The sequence below is a fragment of the Crocuta crocuta genome, unplaced genomic scaffold, assembly GCF_008692635.1.
Source record: "Crocuta crocuta isolate KB4526 unplaced genomic scaffold, BGI_CrCroc_1.0 scaffold1670, whole genome shotgun sequence".
NCBI classification, from domain to species: Eukaryota; Metazoa; Chordata; class Mammalia; order Carnivora; family Hyaenidae; genus Crocuta; species Crocuta crocuta.
Genome location: NW_027526930.1, coordinates 20647 through 26965, shown reverse-complemented (window position 1 = coordinate 26965; position 6319 = coordinate 20647).

Sequence of the window (6319 nt, the reverse complement as noted above, 5' to 3'; positions counted from 1 at the left end):
GGCTAAAAATATTATTTATTGTAATAGAGTAGATATTTTTTAAAATTCTGATATTTTCTGAGAATTTTTAGTCCTTTTTTGAACATTCAGCTAAATTATTTTTGAATTTTCTATTTCAAATGCACTATTGTATCTCATACATGATTGTTTAATTTGTTAATGATTGATTACTGTAAATTTTACTTATTTGATCCACTAACATAACAGAACATGACTGTCTATATGTGAAATGTGTGGGTTTTGCAATTTCAACTTTTAGCTACAATTTTTGAGGACCATTTACATCTAACATTTACATCATGTGCAAAAACAAATTCTGGCTTTAGAGTGGGCTCTTGTGAATATGGCTCCATTATCTATTAGCTTGTGAAATTGAGTAAATAACTTCATCTCGCTTTTAAAATGGGGAAGATAATATTAACTACTTTTTTTGAGGTACTTTTTCATTTAGTCAACAGATGGTTTTGAAGGCTTGATACATGCCAGGCTTTCTTATAGGCTCCAAGGATATGGCAGTAAGCAAAAAGAAAACCTCCTGTCCCTTGGGCCACTTTGATTTTATTGAAGAAGACGTGGCATAAATATATATTATGAAGTGGATAATAAAGAAAAGAAGAATACAAAAAACGTCAGGAAAAGGAAAATAGATTGAAATGGTGTTGCTACCTTAGAGGCTGCTTAGGGAAGGCCTCTCTGGGTGATATTTGAGCAGAAATATGAATGAAAAAAAGGCAAAATATGGGGGAAGACTGCACCAGGTAGAGTAACATATACAAAGATAAAAATAAGCTTATGTTTTGAAAGAACAGAGCTTACATATGTTTAGCCTTTACTATGTAGCAGGCTCTGTTCTGAGCACTTAGTATTATTTATTGAATTCTCGCCACAACTCTAAAAGTTAAGTGCTACTATGGTTGTCAGCCTCACTTAAAAATTTTTTTTTTCACTTTGAAAAATTGTTAATGTTTTATTTATTTCTGAGAGAGAGAGAGAGAGAGAGAGAGAGACAGCGTTAACAGGGGAGGGTCAGAGAGAGAGGCCGATACAGAATCTGAGCCAGGCTCTCCAGGCTCTCCAGGCTCTGAGCTAGCTGTCAGCACAGAGCCGGACGCAGGGCTTGAACCCATGAACTGTGAGATCATGACCTGAGCCGAAGTCGGACGCTTAACCGACTGAGCCACCCAGGCGCCCCATGTCAGCCTCATTTTAGAAACAAAAAATTCAAGGCAGAGTGTGTTTATGTAACCTGTTGAATGTCACACAGCCAGTGATGGATAATCAGGATAAAAACCCAGGTGTGAATCAAGAGCCTGTGGTGTTAACGACTAAGCTACTCTTTTATGGCTATGGCACCTTCCATGTAACTAATGAGGGAAGAAAGGCCCAGAAAGGGCCCACATTTCTGTGATTTTGCCGCATTCACATAGCAAGTCAGGAGAGATTTTGGGACCAGAATCTAATCTCGGTGCTGGGAACTGAAGGCATAGTCACTCCTTCCCAAAATGCTCAATTGAGCTTCCTATTAAGTCAGACTATATGCCAGGCACCAGGAACAGAGGAATAAGGGTGACCCAGAGAGAAGAAGTGCCTGATATCACATCAGAAATGAAGTGATTTATGTAGCATTACACTAAATTTTGTGGTTAGTGTCTCTCCCCTGATATACACTATCTTTGTCCATACTATTCTTGTCCTTTCCTGGCTATATCTGTCTGGTGACATATCTGTCTCCCTTGTCGAACTGAGATATCCACGATGGTAGAGAGCAGGTTTGTCTCAGTCAATTCGCAGCTTACTATCCAGTAAACACAAAGGGAACAGAGATTTTGAATAAATTATCAGGTGTTTGTTCCACAGATAGACATATGGATGTGTGAAATGATGTTGTACAAGTGTATTCTTTGTAGCATTGGTTACAATGGAAATATCTGCAATATTTATCATAAGGGAACTGGTTAAAATTATCAAGGGCAGAAATATTATACATCCATTAAAATACAAGACAATTTTTGTTATTTTTAAAATATGATCACGTCACATTTTATTTTTTCTTAGGATTCTTCTTAAGTTGCCATGAATTTACAGGTAAGAATTGCTAATAGCTCATAGAGTTTTAAAAATTGTAAGGAACTCTGGGGACAATCCAAACAAACCACCTCTTTCCTTACTTGGGCAAAGTGAGTCAAAAATGATGTGTAACTTGCATAAGGTCACTTCTTTGGGCTCCCAGGAAATTATAATATGCCCCATATTATGAGGACCAGGAAGCTTTGGTAATAATAGTGAGATGGTAAACATACAGGTGAGATGTATGAGGGCTTTTATCCTCATTTTTTTCAGCAAAATGTCCCTCTTCCACAAAGAAATTTCTTTGCTTGATTCAGAAACTGATGCAATTCTTTACTGTGGTGAGGGTGATCAAGGCTTGGGCACTAAATATCATTCTTTGAAGGCTGGGTCTGCAGTGTGGGGATGAACTGGAGGGTTTCTCTAGATTACTAGCATTAGAAGAGCCATGTAAGATGAGCATCTTCCCAAAAAGCTGTATCTCTTCATTGAAAAAGAACCAAGACCCATCCAGGTTAATAAAAACAGATTTCTCATGTTCCAAGAAGACAATTATCAAGATTTACTCAACTTGCCCCTATTCCAGCAACCTCTCCAGGGCTGGATTTTGCCCTTTATGTCAGGTTATTCGCCCAATACCAACCATATAGCTCCACTCATGCCAGGTTCAGTCATAATTTCTCTGCTGCCTGCTGCTTTCCTGAGGGCAGACTTATGGGTAGGCTTCCAATGCCCTTGTTATGCTTTTGTCTTTGAAAAGAATTCTGTTGGCAACAGCTAGAGACATCTATTTACTGATCTCTGGGCATTGTTGTCTTTAGAGACCTAACCCAGCCTAGGAGAATGTAGACTCAGATATATGATAGCGATGGAGATAGAATATTTACAGAGAAACTTGGCAGTCAGAAAGCCTGGCATGGAATAAGAATATTCTGGGACCTCACTTTTGCTCCTGGCTCTGACACTGATTCCCTACATGACCTTCTCTTGAAGCAAGTCATTCCATCTCTTTCTGAGACAGTGTATCCTTAAAACAGTGAGAAAACTGAAGGGTAAAGGCTCTCTAGGGATCCTTCCAACTCTCAGGTTCTAGAAATCTATAAACTTCATGGATTCAGAGTATTACCTGGCTCTTGTTCCAGTAGGAGTAGAGCAATCAAATGAGTTTCTGGTTAAAGGCCTGGACTCAGTACTCTGTGCCCCAGTTCTCCTTCTTAATTATTATGTGATGGGAAAGACATCTGAACTCTTATATTCTTTGTAACGTAGAGCTGACAATAAGAAAGACCCCACTGGTGTGCCTATAGAAGAAAAACTCAATGAGGTAAGGAGAGATCTGGCCAATGAGGATTTATATAAAGAAGTTTGTCTACTTAGGCGATTATGCCCTTGTTATCTGCATGAAAATAGACTTCCAGAGAGATAACAGTTACCATTTTCTAAAAATACCTGGGGAACAAAGGGAGTATTTGGGGCAAAAAAATACTTTTATTTTAGTTACAACTGTGTACCCTGCTTTATACTAAATACCTTGTAGACAACATTGCATTTAGCCCTCCCAACAGCCCAGGGAGGGCTGTGGACAAGGTTCTGTTATTGGCCAAGTGTCACCTGTTAGTAAGTGGTAGCTCTGGGATAGGATTTCAGTTTAAGTCTGTCTGATGTCTCAAAGTTATCTTCTCCTCTTGCCTAGGCCTACCTCATCACATCTTCTGCATCTCAGAGAAGTAGAGATGGTAGGCCATGATAGTAGGAACACACATGCTATAGACTTCCTTGAAAGACTCTAATTCTTGGAAATTTTAAAGTAAGTCCATATCTGTATTGTAAAATGATTCAGAAAGAATCACCAGCAGACCAGAAGTCGTCAGCAGACCAGAGGGACAGCATTGTGGTCTGACTCATTTTTTGAGTAAGCCATAGCCCACAATCTGTGCAAAGCTTGTTGCAAATGGAGGAACCGGCCCAAGAGTGCTCTTTGTCCTGAGGGGGTACTGGCTGGCATCAGAACAGGGCCCACAGGCAACCAAAATGTGATTAGTATATGNATTTTTGCATGTGCTGCACTGTCAGTACAAAGCCCAATGCAGGGCTCAAACTCACAAACTGTGAGATTATGACCTGAGCTGAAGTCAGATGCTTAACTGACTGAATCACCCAGTCACCCCATGAGGAAATTTTTAACATCAAATATTCTGTGTCTGTTGTCCCACTGTCTTTGATTATCATATATTTCTTTAACAAATGGTATAAAATAGCAAAATAAAGAACTTTGAAAAAATAAGTCATTTTGTACTTAAGCAAGAGTAGTTTTAAGTGTAGTATAGGCAGAAGCTATTTGGGGAACTAAAAGTGATGTAGGAGGTGAGTATGTGGCAATGATGTAAGATAAACACATGTAGAATAGCTTGGAAGTGAAAGGAAAAAGAGAAATAATACCAGGTACAGCAGCATCATGTGAAGTTTGTGAATTTTTGTTTTAAACACAAACCTCAAATCAGGACCTTACACCCTTTTTTGTTTCTCCTGGTGACAATATATACTCCAGGAGGAAGCACTGGGAATTGAGGAACACTTCTTATGTATTATAGGGATAATGAGGAGAAGTTTTTAAAGAACCATCGTAGAAAATCTGGGATGTCTATTTTCTGAATATTATGTCTAGAAAAAAGCATGACAGTTGCTGGCATAGAGGGAAGAGTGTGGGAGTAAGGTCTCTTGGCAGTCAAGAATGAGTCAGAGGAGGATAGTGGTGCAGCATCCAAAAGAAAACAGGATTCCTTTTCCTCTAAAACTAAAGGGAAGGTGTGGAGGATAGATGGAAATAGAAGTGTGTTGATGTGGGTGGTATAGATAAATCAGGCACTCTTATAAGTATTTTAACCTCAGAAAAATAGGATATAAAGTCAACTACCAAAGCTAAGTGTAGGATGGAATTCATTTTGTTTATTCATTCATGCATTCATTCAGCCAGCATATTAAGAACCTAGCATATAGTGTGATTGGCCTAAGGGATTTACAGACATGTATTTCCAACCCTGGCCCAGAGTAGATACAATTGTGTGTTTGGAATGAATCAAGATAAGGAAATGAAAATAGTGTGGAAACAATATAATTGGACATTAAAAATTAGTACTGGACCATCTAGGACCCAAATCCTAATAGGCAAGCCCCTCCACCACAGGTAGGTGGGAAGGATCTATGGTTGAGGGGCTAGTATTGTGGGCCCCCTGGAAAGACCATGGGGAAGGTGAGTGATGAAAGTGGCATACAAAGTACTGGTCACGGTACTGAAGCTAGAAAGGAAAACTTGTGTAAATATAGAGCTGATGGTTTCACAGACAATAAAAAGGTTAGATTATACAGCCAGGTCTTGGAACTCAGTCAAGCATATGGCATTGGGTGAAGCTATATATCTAGTAATGGAGTAGGATTTTGGCCTCCTCCATCCTGTGTATCCTTAAGAAAGTCATTTAGCCTTATCTGACTCTCCTAATCAGCCATTGCCATAGAGACATATTCACCTGTAACATGGGCAGTTTTGTTATTATCAATTGATAGATTACTCTCCGGGTTTATCATCTAGGTTTGTCAAAAGCTGTCTGCCTTCTGCACCATTTTGGTCTATTGTGTCTTCCATAGCAACATCAGGAAAAGCAAAATAAACAAAAATCTTTGAGTTTTATGTACTGAATTGTAATGGATATCCACAAGTTTTGGGGACCTGGGTTTGTATATTGACCCAACTACTTAAAACAGTAAATTGAACTTAAGCAAACCACTTTTCCATTCCGAGTCTCACTTTCCCAGTCTGTGAAATATGTTCAGTAATGATTGTCTTCCAGGATTGCTTTGTAAACTCAGATAATAGAGGTAAAGCAGTTACCATAGTACCTGGCCTATCTATTCACGGAACCCATGAAACATTATTGCCTTATTCTCTCTTTAATTGGGAATAGCTACATCATTGCTGTGAGTAAAATTTGAAGCCTAGAACAGGTCAGTAGCTGAGCTAAAGACATGCAGGGACTCACTCTGGTTTCTCAATCTTATATGACAAAATTCATTTGAGGTCACCATTCTCTTCTTTCTCTCCCTTTGGGGTCCTAGAAACAGGATGCCTCCCACTAACCATATAGTATGTCTAATGTGTTCAAAGCACTTGGCTACAAGTGACAGGATCTCAACTCAAACGAGCTTAAGAAGGACAAAGGATTTTATTGGTGCAGAAAGCTGGGAACTTTGGGAATAC